This window comes from Triticum aestivum, chromosome 7A (genome assembly GCF_018294505.1).
Source record: "Triticum aestivum cultivar Chinese Spring chromosome 7A, IWGSC CS RefSeq v2.1, whole genome shotgun sequence".
In the NCBI taxonomy this organism is placed as follows: Eukaryota; Viridiplantae; Streptophyta; class Magnoliopsida; order Poales; family Poaceae; genus Triticum; species Triticum aestivum.
This window is the reverse complement of record NC_057812.1, coordinates 45,565,007-45,584,585: the sequence shown is the minus strand read 5'-3', so window position 1 is coordinate 45,584,585 and position 19,579 is coordinate 45,565,007. Positions and strand designations below refer to the sequence as shown.

Below are 19,579 nucleotides of genomic sequence, written 5' to 3'. Positions count from 1 at the left end.
ACTCGGGCGCGCTACATCTATAACTTTAGCTGTAGCGCGGTTTAAAACACCGCGCTGCTACTAATTAGCACCAACGTGCGTTTTTAGCCCGCGCTACTGCTAATGTTCTGTGTATAAGGTTTTCCCTAGTAGTGTTTGGGTCCATAGCTAGTAGCTAGATGGCTTCTTCTTTCTCTTTGGATCTCAATACAAAGTTCTCCTCGACTCTCTTGGAGATCTATTTGATGTAATCTTCTTTTGCGGTGTGTTTGTCGAGATCCAATGAATTGTGGGTTTATGATCAAGTTTATCTATGAACAATATTTGAATCTTGTCTGAATTCTTTTATGTATGATTGGTTTATCTTTGGAAGTCTCTTCGAATTATCAGTTTGGTTTGGCCTACTAGATTGATCTTTCTTGCAATGGGAGAAGTGCTTACCTTTAGGTTCAATCTTGCGGTGCTCGATCCCAGTGACAGAAAGGGAAACGACACGTATTGTATTGTTGCCATCGAGGATAAAAAGATGGGGTTTATATCATATTGCATGATTTTATCCCTCTACATCATGTCATCTTGCTTAAGGCGTTACTCTGTTCTTATGAACTTAATACTATAGATGCATGCTGGATATCGGTCGATGTGTGGAGTAATAGTAGTAGATGCAGAATCGTTTTGGTCTACTTGTCTCGGACGTGATGCCTATATACATGATCATGCCTAGATATTCTCATAATTATTCGCTTTTCTATCAATTGCTCGACAGTAATTTGTTCACCCACTATAATACTTATGCTATCTTGAGAGAAGCCACTAGTGAAACCTATGGCCCCCGGGTCTATTCTCCATCATACAAGTTTCCAATCTACTTTATTTTGCTATCTTTTACTTTCAATCTATATCATAAAAATACCAAAAATATTTATCTTATTATTATCATCTCTATCAGATCTCACTCTTGCAAGTGGTCGTGAAGGGATTGACAACCCCTTTATCGCGTTGGTTGCGAGGTTCTTATTTGTTTGTGTAGGTACAAGGTGACTCGCGCGTGGTCTCCTACTGGATTGATATCTTGGTTCTCAAAAACTAAGGGAAATACTTATGCTGCTTTACTGCACCACCCTTTCCTCTTCAAGGGAAAACCAACGCAGTGCTCAAGAGGTAGCAGCGTGGCTTGAGGCATGCTCCGCGGAGGCTCCCTGGCGATGGATTCCGGTTTGTCGCATGGCTGTACTCAACAACATCGGCTAAGCGGTATGGATAATCCTCAAGTTACGGACCTAGTCCGTGTAGTTGCTACCATCATCTTTCAACTTAGCTTTCTCTAGGAACGCATTAAAATTCAAGGGAACGGTAGCACGGGCCATTGATCTATAACAACATAGACACGCAAAAACTACCAGGTACTAAGTTCATGATAAATTAAAGTTCAATTAATCATATTACTTAAGAACTCCCACTTAGATAGACATCCCTCTAGTCATCTAAATGATCACGTGATCCATATCAACTAAACCATGTCCGATCATCACGTGAGATGGAGTAGTTTTCAATGCTGAACATCTCTATGTTGATCATATCTACTATATGATTCACGTGCGATCTTTCAGTCTCAGTGTTCCGAGGCCATATCTGCATATATTAGGCCCATCAAGTTTAACCTGAGTATTCTGCATGTGCAAAATTGGCTTGCACCCGTTGTATATGAACGCAGAGCTTATCACACCCGATCATCACGTGGTTTCTCGGCACGACGAACTGTAGCAATGGTGCATACTCAGGGAGGACACTTATACCTTGAAATTTAGTGAGGGGTCATCTTATAATGCTACCGCCGTACTAAGCAAAATAAGATGCATAAAGGATAAACATCACATGCAATCAAAATATGTGACATGATATGGCCATCATCATCTTGTGCCTTTGATCTCCATCTCCAAAGCACCGTCATGATCTCCATCGTCACCGGCTTGACGCCTTGGTCTCCATCGTAGCATCGTTCTCGTCTCGCCAACTATAGCTTCTATGACTATCGCCACCGCTTAGTAATAAAGTAAAGCAATTACATGGCGATTGCATTTCATACAATAAAGCGACAACCATAAGGCTCCTTCCAGTTGCCGATAACTTTTACAAAACATGATCATCTCATACAACAATTTATATCTCATCACGTCTTGGCCATATCACATCACAACATGCTCTGCAAAAACAAGTTAGACGTCCTCTACTTTGTTGTTGCAAGTTTTATGTGGCTGCTATGGACTTCTAGCAAGAACCATTCTTACCTATGCATCAAAACCACGACGATTTTTTTGTCAAGTGTGCTTGAGGGAGTCCTAGATTAGGGGGTCTCCGGACAGCCGGACTATATCCTTTGGCCGAACTGTTGGACTATGAAGATACAAGATTGAAGACTTCGTCTCGTGTCCGGATGGGACTCTACTTGGCGTGGAAGGCAAGCTAGGCAATACGGATATGGATATCTCCTCCTTTGTAACCGACCTTGTGTAACCCTAACCCTCTCCGGTGTCTATATAAACCGGAGGGTTTTAGTCCGTAGGACACAACAACTACAATAGACAATCATACCATAGGCTAGCTTCTAGGGTTTAGCCTCTCTGATCTCGTGGTAGATCTACTCTTGGACTACCCATATCATCAATATTAATCAAGCAGGACATAGGGTTTTACCTCCATCAAGAGGGCCCGAACCTGGGTAAAACATCGTGTTCCTTGCCTCCTGTTATCATCCGCCTTAGACACACAGTTCGGGACCCCCTACCCGAGATCCGCCGGTTTTGACACCGACATTGGTGCTTTCATTGAGAGTTCCTCTGTGTCGTCGCCGTTAGGCTTGATGGCTCCTACTATCATCGATAGCGATGCAGTCTAGGGTGAGACTTTTCTCCCGGGATAGATCTTCGTCTTCGGCGGCTTTGCACTGCGGGCCAATTCGCTTGGCCATCTGGAGCAGATTGAAAGTTACGCCCCTGGCCACCAGGTCAGGTTTGGAAGCTTAAACTACACGGCCGATATCCGTGGAGACTTAATCTTCGACGGATTCGAGCCTCTGGCTTGTGCGTCACGCGGTCACAATGAGTATGATTTAGCTCTACCATCGGACAGTGTCCAGGAGATCGCACAGGCAGCCGCTCCGACCCTCAATTCGGAGCCAGTTGCGCCGTCCATGGACGGGTGGATGGACCCCGCCACGGAGGCCTTACCCTCAGCGGCGATCGAGCCAAACATCGACCTTACCTTGCACAAGAGCCGTGTTGTTAAATTGCTGGATCCTTCTCCAGCCACGGACTCCGAACCGCCTGCGCCCGTTCCCATCGAATCCGATTGGGCGCCGATCATGGAGTTTACCTCCGCGGATATTTTTCAGCACTCGCCCTTTGGCGACATATGAACTCATTAAGGTCTCCCTCCTTGTCAGGAGAGTCCTGGCCGAACTATGTCCGGCAGGACTGGGATGCGGACGACGAAGAAATTCGCCGCCCACCCACCACCCACTTAGTAGCCACTGTCGATGACTTAACCGACATGCTCGACTTTGACTCCAAAGACATCAACGGTATGGACGACGATGCGGGAGACGAAGAGGATCCACTGCCCACAGGGCACTAGACAGCCACCTCATCATACGATATATACATGGTGGATACACCCAAAGAAGGCAATGGCGACAAGATAGCGGAGGATGACCCCTCCAAAAGCAACCCAAGCGCCGACGTCAGCGGCGCCGCTCTAAGTCTCGCCAAAGCAAAAGTGGTGATACCGGCACAGGAGATAATAACACTCCGGATAGTGCCGACGACAACAACAATCCCCTCTAGCAAGATTTAGAGCAGGAGGATGGAGGAGCCAGCCCTCCTGAGAGAGCGGCAGATGGAGAGGAGGAGGATGATAATTACATGCCCCCCTCCGAAGACGAGGCAAGCCTCGGCGACGACGAATTTGCTGTGCCAGAGGATCCCGTCGAATAAGAGCGCTTCAAACGCCGGCTTATAGCCACGACAAATAGCCTTAAGAAAAAGTAGCAGCAACTTCAAGCTGATCAGGATCTGCTAGATGACAGATGGACTGAAGTCCTCGCGGCCGAGGAATATAAACTCGAGCGTTCCTCCAAGAGTTACCCATAGTACAGGTTGCTACCCTGACTGGAGGAGAAGCGTATGATGCGGCTGATCGGCCACCTCGTGGCCGCGATAGAGAGGCATTCCAGCCAAAAACTCAGCCTGCACCCCGACGCCATTCAAATAAAAAGGCATGGGGAGATACGCCAGACCTGCGAGACATATTGGAGGACAAAGCAAAACATGCAAGATCGATCTACGGATCACGAGGGCACGCCACTATGCGAGATGATAAACATCACGCCGGATACAGTAAAAGTAAATCCGGCCAGGCCGAACACAGCGGGCAAGACCCATTCGAGCTGCGTCGCGATATAGCCCAATACAGAGGCGCCGCACACCCCTTATGCTTCACAGACGAAGTAATGGATCATCAAATCCCAGAAGGTTTCAAACCTGTGAATATTGAATCATATGACGGCACAACAGATCCCGCAGTATGGATCGAGTATTTCCTCCTCCACATCCACATGGCCCGCGGTGATGACTTACACGCCATCAAATACCTCCCACTAAAGCTCAAGGGACCAGCACGACATTGGCTTAATAGCTTGCCAGCAGAGTCCATCAGCTGTTGGGAAGATCTGGAAGCCGCATTCCTCAACAACTTTCAGGGAACTTATGTGCGGACACCAGATGCCGATGACTTGAGCCACATAATTCAGCAGCCAGAAGAATCGGCCAGGCAATTCTGGAGTCGGTTCCTAACAAAGAAAAATCAAATCGTCGACTGTCCGGAGGCAGAGGCCCTAGCGGCTTTCAAACACAACATCCGTGACGAATGGCTAGCCCGGCACCTTGGTCAGGAAAAGCCGAAATCTATGGCAGCCCTCATGACACTCATGACCCGCTTTTGTGTGGGAGAAGACAGCTGGCTGGCTCGCAGTAATAACATATCAAAGAACCATGGTACTTTGGATATCAAGGACGACAATAGCAGGTCATGTCGCAACAAACATAAGCGCCACATTAACAGCGATAATAACGAGGATACGACAGTCAATGCCGGATTCAAAGGCTCTAAACCCGGTCAGTGGAAAAAGCCATTGAAACAAAGTACGCCGGGTCCGTCCAGCTTGGACCGTATACTCGATTGCTCATGTCAAATACACGGCACCCCAGAAAAGCCAGCCAATCACACCAACAGGGATTGTTAGGTGTTCAAGCAGGCCGGCAAGTTAATTGCCGAAAACAAGGACAAGGGGCCACATAGCGATGACGAGGAGGAGCCCCGGCAGCCACACACCGGAGGACAAAAGAGGTTTCCACCACAAGTGCGGATGGTGAACATGATATACGCAACCCACATCCCCAAGAGGGAGCGGAAGCGTGCGCTCATGGACGTATATGTGTTGGAGCCACTCGCCCCAAAGTTCAACCCATGGTCCTCCTATCCGATCACTTTCGATCGCAGGGACCATCCCACTAGTATCCGTCATGGCGGATTCGCCGCACTGGTTCTGGACTCAATCATTGATGGATTTCACCTCACTCGAGTCCTTATGGATGGCGGCAGCAGCCTGAACCTGCTTTATCAGGACACAGTGCGCAAAATGGGTATAGATCTGTAGGATCAAAAGTATGTCTAGAGGGGGGGGGGGTGATTAGACTACTTGACCAAATAAAAACTTAACCTTTTCCCAATTTTAGTTCTTGGCATATTTTGGCTATTGTAGGACAAGTCAAGCAATCATCACACAATTCAAGCAAGCATGCAAAGAGTATATTGGCAGCGGAAAGTAAAGCATGCAACTTGCAAGAATGTAAAGGGAAGGGTTTGGAGAATTCAAACGCAATTGGAGACACGGATGTTTTTCCCGTGGTTCGGATAGGTGGTGCTATCCTACATCCACGTTGATGGAGACTTCAACCCACAAAGGGTAACGGTTGCGCGAGTCCACGGAGGGCTCCACCCACAAAGGGTAACGGTTGCGCGAGTCCACGAAGGGCTCCACCCACAAAGGGTCCACGAAGAAGCAACCACCCACAAAGGGTCCATGAAGAAGCAACCTTGTCTATCCCACCATGGCCATCGCCCACACAGGACTTGCCTCACTAGCGGTAGATCTTCATGAAGTAGGCGATCTCCTTTCCCTTACAAACTCCTTGGTTCAACTCCACAATCTTGTCGGAGGCTCCCAAGTGACACCTAGCCAATCTAGGAGACACCACTCTACAAGAAGTAACAAATGGTGTGTAGGTAATGAACTCCTTGCTCTTGTGCTTCAAATGATAGTCTCCCCAACACTCAACTCTCTCTCATAGGATTTGGATTTTGTGGAAAGAAGATTTGAGTGGAAAGCAATTTGGGGAAGGCTAGAGATCAAGATTCATATGGTAGGAATGGAATATCTTGGTCTCAACACATGAGTAGGTGGTTCTCTCTCAGAACATATGAGTTGGAATTGTGTATGTGTTCTAATGGCTGTCTCCACGAATGAAGAGGAGGTGGAGGGGTATATATAGCCTCCACACAAAATCCAACCGTTACACACAGTTTTCCAATCTCGGTGGGACCGAATCAACAAACTCGGTCAGACCGAAAAGGTAAACCTAGTGACCGTTAGAGATTTTCGCTGGGACTGACATGCAACTCGGTAGGACCGATATGGTTAGGGTTTGGGCATAACATAATCTCGGTGAGACCGATTACACAAACTCAGTGAGACCGAATTTGGTAATTAGCTAACCAGAGAGTTGGTCAGGCAAACTCGGTGGGACCGATTTGCTCTTTCGGTGAGACTGAAAAGTTACAAAAAGGAAACACTGAATTTACATTGCAATCTCGGTGGGACCGATCCGCTCTTTCGGTGAGACCGAAAAGTTACGAAAGGGAAACAGAGAGTTTGCAATCCCATCTCGGTGAGACCGAGATCCCTATCGGTAGAACCGAATTGCTAGGGTTTGGCAGTGGCTTATAACAAGTGAAACTCGGTGGCGCCGGATATAAAGAATCGGTAGGACCGAGTTTGGCTTTAGGGTTTAGGTCATATGTGGATATGGGAAAGTAGTTGAGGGTTTTGGAGCATATCACTAAGCACATGAAGCAAGAGGCTCATTAAGCAACACCTCATCCCTCCTTGATAGTATTGGCTTTTCCTAAAGACTCAATGTGATCTTGGATCACTAAAATATAAAATGAAGAGTCTTGAGCTTTTGAGCTTGAGCCAATCCTTTGTCCTTAGCATTTTGAGGGTTCCACTTTCACATCCATGCCATGTCAATCATTGAGCTTTCCTGAAATAATCATCTTGGAATAGCATTAGCTCAATGAGCTATATGTTGTTATGAATTACCAAAACCACCTAGGGATAGTTGCACTTTCAAGATCCCGCATTATGCATACCTCAAGCTCAAGATGCCAGGACCTCGCGGGGTTATTACAGTCAATGGAAACACACAGCGCTCTCTCTGAACGGAGGAGCACACTGCGGCCCTCGCAGCAGAAGCGCAAAGCAACCTCTCAAGGCAATCCACCAGTTCGGCGTTTCAAGACCCGGACACCTTCAAGCGCGCTCGGAGCAATCGGCAACTAGACCGCCTGGCGCGACCTGAGCTCGCATAGCAATGCGGCCCCCACCCCAGTCCCAGCCGAACGGCGAAACTCGTGCCACGCGTACATAATTACGCATTAAAAATACCATGGGCACATGTGGGGAGGGGGGACACACTGCGGCACGCCCCAAGACGTGCTTAAACCACACAAGGGGCTTCCCGTTTGGTTATTTTTCTCTTTTTCAGGACCTTAATCTCTGGAAACCCTGTCCGGCAGCACTATCGCCGAACACATGATGCAGCAACCAAGGAGGCAGAAAGCTACGTCACACCACGGAATTCTTAGGTGGATTACAATAACGAGCGAAATATTTGATTTAATACTGGTCCTCAGCTTGCCCTTGGAAGGGACATAGTCCTACTCTTTGCTTATCGCACTATCTGTATCATTCGGCTTTAACGCACCTTTTTGAATAAACAATGCATAACATCACGACTATTATTGCATTCTTGTTATATATATATGTGTGTGTTCATTAACGACGCCTTGCAACCGTACACTTTGGTACGGCCAATACACCAGGGGCTTACGTACCCCACAATATGGTGTGAAAAGTCCGAACACTTTCACAAGTGCGGCACCCCGAACTTATAGCATTATATGCATCAGCTCCGAATCATGTCTTTGGTCAAATGTTGGGTTTGCCCGGCTCCTATGTTTTGGTACCCTACATTCCGCTCTATCGGCTAAGGTAGCGCTAGGAGAACTACTGCGATTGTGCCCCTGTTCTGCCGGGCTTAGCACCTCAGTAGAGAAAGCTAAAAGGCCTTTCGAATACCAGGGGCTTCGCCAAAATTTAAAATTATAGAATTCTATGGCTAAGTGAGAGTGATAAAGCATTATTAGTCTGGTTGCCTTGTTCGTTGTGCTGAGCACCTCCCTCGAAGGACCCAAACATGAGAACAAGAGTGCTTAGGTTTATCCCGAACACCCCAGCACTCGTGGCATGGGGGCAGAAGCCGAGGACTAGCCATCTCTCAGATTGGATAAACGGCCAAACAGAAGGTAATATTTTAAATTCACACAAGCGTTGCATAGCGCATAAGAAACAAGTTTTCATCATACAGGATCACACAAGCAAGTTTACTCAAATATTACATCCTTTGAACATCCGTCCGCTACAAGACGGGCACCCTTCAGGACACCCTCATAATAAATCTCGAGGGTGCGATGCTCCTTGCCCTGCGGCGGCCCTTCCTTGATCAGCTTCACAGCGTCTAGCTTGGCCCACTGCACCTTCACACGGGCGAAAGCCCGGCGTGCACCTTCGATGCAGACGGACCGCTTGACGACCTCCAGCCGTGGGCAGACATCCACAAGCCGCCTCACCAGGCTGAAGTAGCTGTTCGGAAGGGCGTCGCCAGGCCACAGCCGGACTATAAGGCCCTTCATGGCCTGTTCGGCCGCCTTGTGCAGCTCGACCAGCTGCTTTAGCTGGTCGCTCAGAGGCATCGGGTGTTTGGTCTTAGTATACTGAGACCAGAACAGCTTCTCCGTCGAGCTTCCCTCCTCGGCCTGGTAAAATTGTGCGGCATCCGACATGCTGCGGGGCAAATCTGTGAATGCTCCTGGAGAGCTCCGAATTCGGGTAAGTAATCGGTAATTTACTTTCACATGCTTGGTTTGCATATAGAATGCCTTACCCGCCGCTATTTTCTTCATCACGTCAATCTCCTGGAGGGCCTTTTGGGCCTCGGCCTTGGCACTCTTTGCGCTCTCGAGGGCCGCGGCAAGCTCAGACTCTCGCGTCTTCGAGTCAAGCTCCAACACCTTGTGCTTCGTCACGAGAGCCTGGAGCTCTTGCTGCACCTCGCCCACACGAGCCTCTTTTTTTCCCGCTCGGTGAGCTCCTTGTCCGCTTTATCTTCGGCCTTGGTTAGCGCTTGCTTCAGGGTCGCCACCTCGGTCATGGCCCCTGGCAAATATACGATGATCCTGTCATTTTGCAATCACGTCTTCTTTTATATATACATATTTACAGACAGGGCATTACTTACCCTTGTTCTCCTCGAGCTACCTCTCGGCAAGGCCGAGCTCTTTCTTGGACCCCTCGAGGTCCTGCTTCAGTACGGCGACCTCCGCAGTCAATGCGGCGGACGCCAGTAGCGAGGCCTGTATACGCATATTGACATACTTATATTAGACTCCTGCGATATTATTTGATCCTCTATTCGGCTTTTCTTTGTGAACACCGAACAAAGCATTAGGGGCTACTGTCTATGCGGTAATATTTTTCCTATATTTTAAAACACTTACCTCAAAGCCTGTTAGAAGGCTGGCACAGGCTTCAGTCAATCCGCTCTTGGCAGACTGAACCTTCTGGACCACCGCACTCATAATAGTACGGTGCTCCTCGTCGATGGAAGCGCTGCGAAGCGCTTCCAGCAGATCGTCCAGCGCCTCTGGATGGACAGAGGTCACCGGCACAGGCGTCTTGCCCCTCTTAGAAGGAGGTCGCCTGCCCGAACCTGGAACCACTGGAGGTTCCGACGCGGTGTTTGGCTGAGGGCCGAACTCGGAGCTCTCAGGGGCCTTGTCTCCCCGGCTCCCGGAGTCCGGGAGGCCGCCTTGAGGCGCCTCCAGGATTGTCTCCCCTCGACCCGGTGCCTCATGAGACAGCACCTCGGCGTCGTCCGCAGGATAGGAGGAGGTGGCGGCCGGGACTGGATCGCTATCCATGTCCGACGAACCTAGGGAGCCGTCCGATGACACATCGATATGGGCTCGGGGCGGCCTGCATAATCATATTTCGGCGTTAGGTGAAGTAGTGCGGCAAAGGAATACTATGACTTACTCTGGTATCCGAATACTTACGACTTCCCCAGGGGCTTGGCCCTGGGCAACCACTCGTCTTCGCCGTCGGCGGCGGTGGTAGAGTAGTCCGGAAGGAGAGTTCTCCCCTTCTTGGACCCTTCGGCCTCCCCAGTTGGGGCGGCCTTCCTTTTCTTATCTCCCCCGTCTGGAGGGGGAGCATCCTCTTTTGCCTCCTCGTCTTCGGGGGAGGATTGCGCTGTAGAGTCCTCGGACGGTGAGTCCGACGACGCCTGGCATCGGGAACTCTTTCGGGTTCCCTTGGCCTTCTTGGTCTTCTCCGGCACCGTATAAGGAGCCAGAGCCAACATCTTCGCCAGAAGAGCGTCTGCTGGGCCTTCGGGCAAAGGAGCCGGACAATCGATCTGTCCGGCCGTCTCCTGCCAGTCCTGTCAAAGGTACGGGAGTTTAGATCCTGCATGGAGTCAATCTATAAAAAAATAAGTATCCTGTGAAAGGTAAGCAGCTTACCGCACTGGCTTGGCGCTTCGCGCTGAATCTGCGATCCTCAGTAATGGGAGGGGGGACCTCGGCGCTTTTGAACAACACCCTCCAGGCATATTCGTGAGTTGTCTCGAAGAGCCTGTTCAGAGTTCGGTGCTGCGCCGGGTCGAACTCCCACAAGTTGAAGTCCCGTTGTTGGCACGGGAGGATCCGGCGGTGGAGCATGACCTGGACTATGTTGACGAGTTTGAGCTTCTTGTTCACCATGTTTTGAATACATGTTTGGAGTCCAGTCAGCTCTCCCGAACTACCCTAGGACAGGCCCTTCTCTTTCCAGGAGGTGAGCCGCGTGGGGATGCCAGATCGGAACTCGGGGCCGCTGCCCATGCAGGGTCACACGGCTCGGTGATGTAGAACCACCCCGATTGCCACCCCTTTATGGTTTCCACAAAGGAGCCCTCGAGCCATGTAACGTTGGGCATCTTGCCCACCATGGCGCCTCCGCACTCCGCCTGGCGGCCGCCCACAACCTTCGGCTTGACATTGAATGTCTTCAGCCATAAGCCGAAGTGGGGCTTGATGTGGAGGAAGGCCTCGCACATGACGATAAACGCCGAGATGTTGGGGATGAAGTTCTGGGCCAGATCGTGGAAATCCAGGCCGTAGTAGAACATGAGCCCCCGGACGAATGGGTGGAGAGGGAATCCCAGTCCACGGAGGAAATGGGTAAGGAACACTACCCTCTCATGGGGCCCGGGGGTGGGGATGAGCTGCCCCTCATCTGGGAGCCGGTGCACGATGTCGTCGGGCAGGTATCCGGCTCTCCTTAGCTTCTTGATGTCTCCCTCCGTGATGGAGGAGACCATCCACCTGCCTCCCGCTCCGGACATGGTTGGGGAAGGTTGAGGTGGGAAATGCAGACTTGGGCGCTAGAACTCGAGTGTGCGAAAACGGATGAGCAAAGGAGGAAGAAGGCGTGGATGAAAAGGTGAATCCTTATCCCTTTATATGGGCGGACGAAACTAAGTGTCCCCACTAGCCTGGTAAAACTCACTTATCCCCCAAGCGCCGTAATCGATGGCGCGGTTGAGTTACCCACGCCCGTATTGATGAGAATCCCGTGATAAGGGGACACGATCTCTGCTTCGACAAGACGTGTCAAAAAACTGCCTCGTGCTATGTGCGGGGCTAGTTAAAGGAAATGGTTCGAATAATCACCGGGCCGTGACATAATGTCGTGTTGCCAAAACAAGTCAGCAAATTGGATTTGTGGAAATATTATTATCTCTACGGTGGTATGTGGAACTTATTTTGCAGGGTCGGACACTATCCTTATATTCAAATTCTTCCGTGGTATATTCGGAGGAGGAACCCGCCTTGCAATGCCGAAGACAATACTGCGCGTCGGACTCATCGTCGTTGAAAGCCTAGTTCAGGGGCTACTGAGGGAGTCCTGGATTAGGGGATCTCCGGACAGCCGGACTATATCCTTTGGCCGGACTGTTGGACTATGAAGATACAAGATTGAAGACTTCCTCTCGTGTCCGGATGGGACTCTACTTGGCGTGGAAGGCAAGCTAGGCAATACGGATATGGATATCTCCTCCTTTGTAACCGACCTTGTGTAACCCTAACCCTCTCCGATGTCTATATAAACCGGAGGGTTTTAGTCCGTAGGACACAACAACTACAACAGACAATCATACCATAGGCTAGCTTCTAGGGTTTAGCCTCTCTGATCTTGTGGTAGATCTACTCTTGTACTACCCATATCATCAATATTAATCAAGCAGGACGTAGGGTTTTACCTCCATCAAGAGGGCCTGAACCTGGGTAAAGCATCGTGTTCCTTGCCTCCTGTTATCATCCGCCTTAGACGCACAGTTCGGGACCCCCTATCCGAGATCCGCCGATTTTGACACCGACAGTGCTCTTTTAACCTTCAACAAGGACCGGCCGTAGTCAAATCTGATTCAACTAAAGTTGGAGAAACAGACACCCGCCAGCCACCTGTGAGCGAAGCACGTCGGTAGAACTAGTCTCATTAACGCAATCGTGTAATGTCGGCCCGGTCTGCTTCATCCAACAATACGGCCGAATCAAAGTAAGACGTTGGTGGTAAGCAGTATGACTATTTATCGCCCACAACTCTTTGTGTCCTACTCATGCATATAACATCTACGCATAGACCTGGCTCGGATGCTACTAATGGGGAACATAGTAATTAAAAAACTTTCCTACGATCACGCAAGATCTATCTTGGAGAAGCATAGCCACGAGACGGGAGAGTGTGTCCATGTACCCTCGTAGACCGAAAGCAGAAGCGTTTAGTAACACGGTTGATGTAGTCGAACATCTTCACGATCCAACCGATCCAACTACCGAACATACGACACCTCCGTGTTTAGCACACGTTCAGCACGATGACGTCCCTCTAGCACTTGATCCAGTAGAGGGACGAGGGAGAGTTCCGTCAGCACGATGGCGTGGCGACGATGGTGATGCAGTTACCAGCACAGGGCTTCGCCTAAGCACTACGACGATATGACTGAGGTGTTAAACTGTCGAGGGGGACACCGCACACGGCTAAGATATTGTCGGTTGTCCTTTGGGGTGCCCCCCTGCCCACATATATAAAGGAGGGGGGAGGAGGAGGCCGACCAAGGGGGAGGCGCGCCAAGGGGGGGGGTCCTACTAGGACTCGAAACCTAGTAGGATTCGCCACCCCCCTTTCCTTCCAACAGAGAGGGGGAAATGGGAAAGGAAGGAGAGGGAGAAGGAAAGAGGGGGCCCGCTCCCCTCCCCTTGTCCAATTCGCATTGGGGCAAGGGGGCGCGCCCCACCTCCTGTGGCCTACCTCCTCTCCTCCACTATGGCCCATTAGGCCCAATAACTTTCCCGGGGGGTTCCGATAACCTCTCGATAATCCGATAAATCTTCGAACCTTATCGGAACCATTCTGATGTCCGTGTATAACCTTCCAATATATCAATCTTTACCTCTCGACCATTTCGAGACTCCTCGTCATGTCCGCGATCTCATCCGGGACTCCGAACAAACTTCGGTCATCAAATCACATAACTCATAATACAAATTGTCATCGAACGTTAAGCGTGCGGACCCTACGGGTTCGAGAACTATGTAGACATGACCGTGACACATCTCCGGTCAATAAACAATAGCGGAACCTGGATGCTCATATTGGCTCCTACATATTCTACGAAGATCTTTATCGGTCAAACCGCATAACAACATACGTTGTTCCCTTTGTCATCGGTATGTTACTTGCCCGAGATTTGATCGTCGGTATCATCATACCTAGTTCAATTCGTTACCGGCAAGTCTCTTTATCTGCTCCGTAATGCATCATTCCGCAACTAACTCATTAGTCACATTGCTTGCAAGGCTTATAGTGATGAGCATTACCGAGAGGGCCCAGAGATACCTCTCTGATACACGGAGTGACAAATCATAATCTTGATATATGCCAACTCAACAAACATCTTCGGAGACACCTATAGAGCATCTTTATAATCACCCAGTTACGTTGTGACGTTTGATAGCATACAAAGTGTTCCTCCGGTATTCGGGAGTTGCATAATCTCATAGTCAGAGAAATATGTATAAGTCATGAAGAAAGCAATAACAATAAAACTAAACTATCATTATGCTAAGCTAACGGATGGGTCTTGTTCATCATATCATTCTCTAATGATGTGATCCCGTTCATCAAATGACAGCACATGTCTATAGTTAGGAAACTTAACCATCTTTGATTAACGAGCTAGGCAAGTAGAGGCATAGTAGGGACACTCTGTTTGTCTATGTATTCACATATGTACTAAGTTTCCGGTTAATACAATTCTAGTATGAATAATAAACATTTATCATGATATAAGAAAATATAAATAACAACTTTATTGTTACCTCTAGGACATATTTCCTTCAGCTCTTATAGTGAGGCGCAAGCCAAAAATCCTCCCGGGATTCTGCCAACACTTGTTCCTTTTTTGGCTTCCGGCATGCAAATCGGGGGATTCGGGGCGCTGGTATTTAGCATGCTCTATTAGCGCCTTGAGTTGGACCCGGGAGTGCTTTGATTCGTGTTTTAATTTTTGAGTGTTTATTCTTTTGTATTTTACCTCTTTATAAGCGTCTAGCAATGGACATGTCCTTTGATGTAATCTCAGATGAAATTCCAAATTTTGGTGTCTAAATAAAGCGGCAACAATATTAACCCTAAAAAAAATACTATGCGACCACTTGTGCCTCTTTTTTTTGAGATGACCACGTGTCCCTCTGGTACGTAGTGATAGTTAAAAGGATAGAGAGAAACACGTTTTCCATTAATTAGAGGCTGGGGAAGTGAAATTCCTCCCCAAATTTTAGGGGCCGGCCTCCTCGTACCCCCTCGTAACAGAGAGGAGACCCCCTCGTACCCCCTCATTGCTCGCCCCTCAAGGGCGATGGGGGGGGGGGGGGCAAACCTAGCCCCCGTCCGCCTCGATCCCATCCCTCCTTCCCCTCCACCGCTGCAGGGGGACAGCGCCGGGCAGAGCCCGTGCGTTCGACGGCAGCGGCAGAGGGCTGCTCCTCTCTCCCAAACTATACGGCGGTGAGGGCGCCAGATCCACGGAGGTGTGTCCTCTTCGTCGATCCATGGCGGCGCGGTGGCTCCTGCTGGAGGCGTTTGTGGTGATGCGGGGTGAGATGGCCGGAGGATGGAGGTGGGCTGGGTGTGGCCGGTGGCGGCGTCCGGCCCGGATCCGGTCTTGGCGGACGCGGCGGCGTCTCCGGCCCGGATCTGAACATGGCGGTGGCGGTGTCCCCTCCGCCGGGGATGATGGGCCAGATGGTGGGTCCTCGTGGCGGCGCCGGTGGCGGCGGATCTTGCGATCCCGCCCTGGGGACGTCGCAGGACGCGTGTGGCGGATGGAGCTTCCTCCGACGTGGATGGCGCGTGATGCGGGATCGCGGCGGCGGTTGCTGTTGTATGGGCGATGACGACAATGGCTGGCGCGACGGTGGGTGCTCCATGTAGCGCCCGAAATCAGGGCGACGACCCCTCTTCATCAACTGCCGCGGACTCCGGGATCGTGTGGACGATTCGGAGTCTGGATCTCGAGGTGGTGATGGCCTTTCTAAGGTTGGTGACGGTATGGAACACCCCTTCCATCAATAGATCGGGTTCGATGCGGCTCGACAGGTGACACATGTGCCTCGTTCGGAGTTGCCAGGCGGTGCCTGTCGCCGCCAGGTGAAGCCACCGGTGGATGCGCTACCGGCGGATGCTACGCACATCATCTTATATGGAGACATCAAGTCATGCCTGCTATCGGCAAGTGATGCACGGTGGCTCTAGCGGAGGTGTCATGTTTAGCTTGTTGTTGTCAGATCGAAGGTGGTGCGACAGTAGCGGGAGACAGGTGGTATGAGATGTCTTTGTCTTCTGTTGTCTCCTCCAGAGATATCCGGCTCTCGAGGTGTCAGTAGACGGATAAGAGCGGATGGTACATACAGCTTGAGTGATGACTTTATACACTTCGATGGAAACACAAGATCTCTGATCGGACTATGGCGTTGCGCGCTGTGTCGTGTTGGTGGAGTGAAGCTTGGCTTTGAGGATGAGAATCCGGAGTTCAACCTTATGATGAACTCGCCATCATCGCCGCACATGCTGCGATTCCTTCTTGAAGGCATAGCCTAGGAGTTGTGTATTTTCGTTTATGTTGTGTCTTGTATTATATGGATTAGTGGCTATCCGGGGGAGGTACTGTCGCGAGGTATACGGCCTCAGGGTTTGTTTACCATTTTATTTCCATGTAGATGGTGTTCGGCTGCTCGATTTTGTATTTTTAATAATTTATGGTTGCATGCATCGTCCTTATGCAAAGGCAGGAAGTTATCCTCTTTTTTAAAATAAAACGTTTTCCATTAAAAAATAAAAATAGAGAATTTTGTACTTTTAAAATAAGAACTGAGTTACCCCGAAAAAAAAAGCAATAGAGATCGATTGGGTATACGATCGAGTTCCGCGCAAAAAAGAAAAAGATTCCGTATACGAGTAGGAATCGAAACCGTTCCAATGTGCGACGTACTCTAGTTTGTTAACTTGTTATGGAAGACCGGTGCAAAAAAAAAAAACTTGTTATGGAAGACGAGAGATTGAGATCGTTAAGATCTCCTTGGAAGAGGAAAGGACTGCGGTTTAAACTAGGAAGCTTATCACGCGAGGAGATTGGATTGAACCCTAGAGTCTTGGGCGGAGCGACGCCAGTATATAAGAGCGGCAACGGCGTCGTCGACGAGATCGGATTGAATCGTATCTATCTATCTATCTCCCGGTCACACGCTCGTACGTAGGTCCAAGATCCAGCCATGGCATCGAGCGACAACGACGACCAGGGCTACAGCGATTTCGACGAGGAGGAGGACCCGATCGAGCTCGAGTCGGACGACGACATGGCGGCGCTGCTGACCGCGAGGAGGCAGAAGTACAAGGTCCTCACCGAGGGTGCCGTGCGCGCGCTCCAGGACGACTGCATCGCCGGGGTCGCCGACCTCATCCAGGTCCCGCCGGCGATCGCGGCCATCGTCCTGCGCCACTGCCACTGGAGCACCCTCGTGGTCCAGGACAAGTGGTTCTCCGACGAGCAGGGCCTCCGCGCCGCCGTCGGCTTGCTACCGCCGAGCGACGGCGACGCCGTGGCGGAGCCCAAGCGCAAGCGCAAGGATAAGAAGCTCACCTGCGACCTTTGCTTCGACAATCACCCTCCAGGCCAGATGAGGTCGGCGGGGTGCGGCCATCTCTACTGCCGCGTGTGCTGGCGCGGGTACGTCCGCGCGGCGGTGGAGGACGGCGCCCGGTGCCTGTCGCTGCGGTGCCCGGATCCGTCCTGCTCGGCGGCCGTGCTCCGGGACCTGGTGGACGACGTCGCCGACGAGGAGGACAAGCAGCGGTACGCGGGGTTCGCGCTCCGGTCGTACGTGGAGGAGAGCAAGACCATGAGGTGTGGTGCTCCGCTCCCGGGTGCGGCCTCGCCATGGAGTATCTCGGCGGGGAAACCCTCAGCGAGCAGCTGGACGTGGTGTGCGACTGCGGCCACGGCTTCTGCATCGTCTGCGCCGAGGAGTCGCACCGGCCGGTGCCGTGCCGCACGGTGCGCGACTGGGCGGCCAAGAACAGCTCCGAGTCGGAGAGCACCAACTGGGTGATGGCCAACACCAAGCTGTGCCCCAAGTGCCGGCGCCCCATCGAGAAGAACACGGGCTGCAACCACATGACCTGCCGGGACCCCTGCCGCCACGAGTTCTGCTGGATCTGCCTCGCCGACTACCGCGTTGGCCACACCTGCAACCGCTACGAGGTCGACGAGATCGACGCCCGGCAGGCCTACGCCAGGGCCTCCCTCGACCGGTACATGCACTACTACGAGCGCTGGGTGACGCACGAGCACTCGCGGGTGAGGGCCAGCGAGGACATGTTCGAGCTGGAGAGCGCCAGGGAGGGCTACCTCGAGGGCGCTGCCGCCGACGAGGCGCAGAGGCAGCTCGGCTTCCTCATCGACGCCTACCGGCAGATCCTCGAGGGCCGGCGGATGCTGAGGTGGACCTACGCGTACGGCTACTTCGCCGACAGGGACAAGCTCAACCTCCTCGAGTGCCTCCAGGGCGAGGCCGAGGACTCGCTGGAGCGCCTCCACAAGATGGCCGAGGCCGAGCGCACCGCCGACGAAAACTACTACGCTGCCGACGGCGGCGTCTCGTCCTACTTTGACAGGCTCGCCAAGCTCACCAAGCAGACCCACGATTACTTAGAGAGCATGGCTGAAGCTTTCCAAACCGATCTCGACTAGCTGCTCCATCGCCCCTACGTACCCAAGGTTCCTGGTTTAACAGACTACAAGTAGTTGCTTTTTAGTTAGAGCTAGACAATTTTCCACCTTAATTCATCCATTGCCAGATGTAGTACTATCTCTCTCTCAGTTTACAGGGCGTGCGCGTGTCCTTAGGTCATCAATTCGACCAATCTAATACAAGTCATATATTACAAAAAATATAATATCAATATAAACTTCAGATGTTCTATTTTCAAACAGTATAATTTTTATGTTATATAGTTTATATTAAGGTGATAAAATTAGCAACCTAGGTATACGCGTAGAACTTGTAAACTGAAACTGAGGTAGTAGCTTTTATCTCAACTCCTTTTGTTTTTTGCAACTTGTTAGATTTGGTCCTTTGTATTAATGCGGTCAACCATTGTCAAACACCGTTTTCTGCTAATGTGTCCTTGACTAGCTATTAGTATCTCCGTCCGAAAATACTTCATCAAAATGGATAAAAACCCGATGTATTAGAACTAAAATTTATCTAAATACATCCTCTTTTATTCTAATATATCAAGATTTTATTCATTTTGATGACAAGTATTTCTAGACGAAGGGAGTACCTACTACCTGCTCCACCACCCCTACGTACCCAAGGTTCCTGGTTTAACTAGAGTAGTACTCAACATCCGTATGCGTAGGCAATTTTCCACGCACCCCGGCAAAAAATCATGAAAGATGTCACGCACGTTACAGGCAAAACCTCCTTTTTCCCACGCCCCTCTCCTTACAGTGAGTTCCTCTCGGCCTCCTATATA

The 19,579-nt window shown here is 50.6% G+C and overlaps 1 pseudogene; it reads left to right on the top strand.

The window, feature by feature from the left end:
* The first annotated feature begins 17,158 nt into the window (after positions 1–17,158).
* Positions 17,159–18,896, top strand: LOC123151871 (probable E3 ubiquitin-protein ligase ARI7; annotated as a pseudogene).
* Positions 18,897–19,579: the final 683 nt, after the last annotated feature.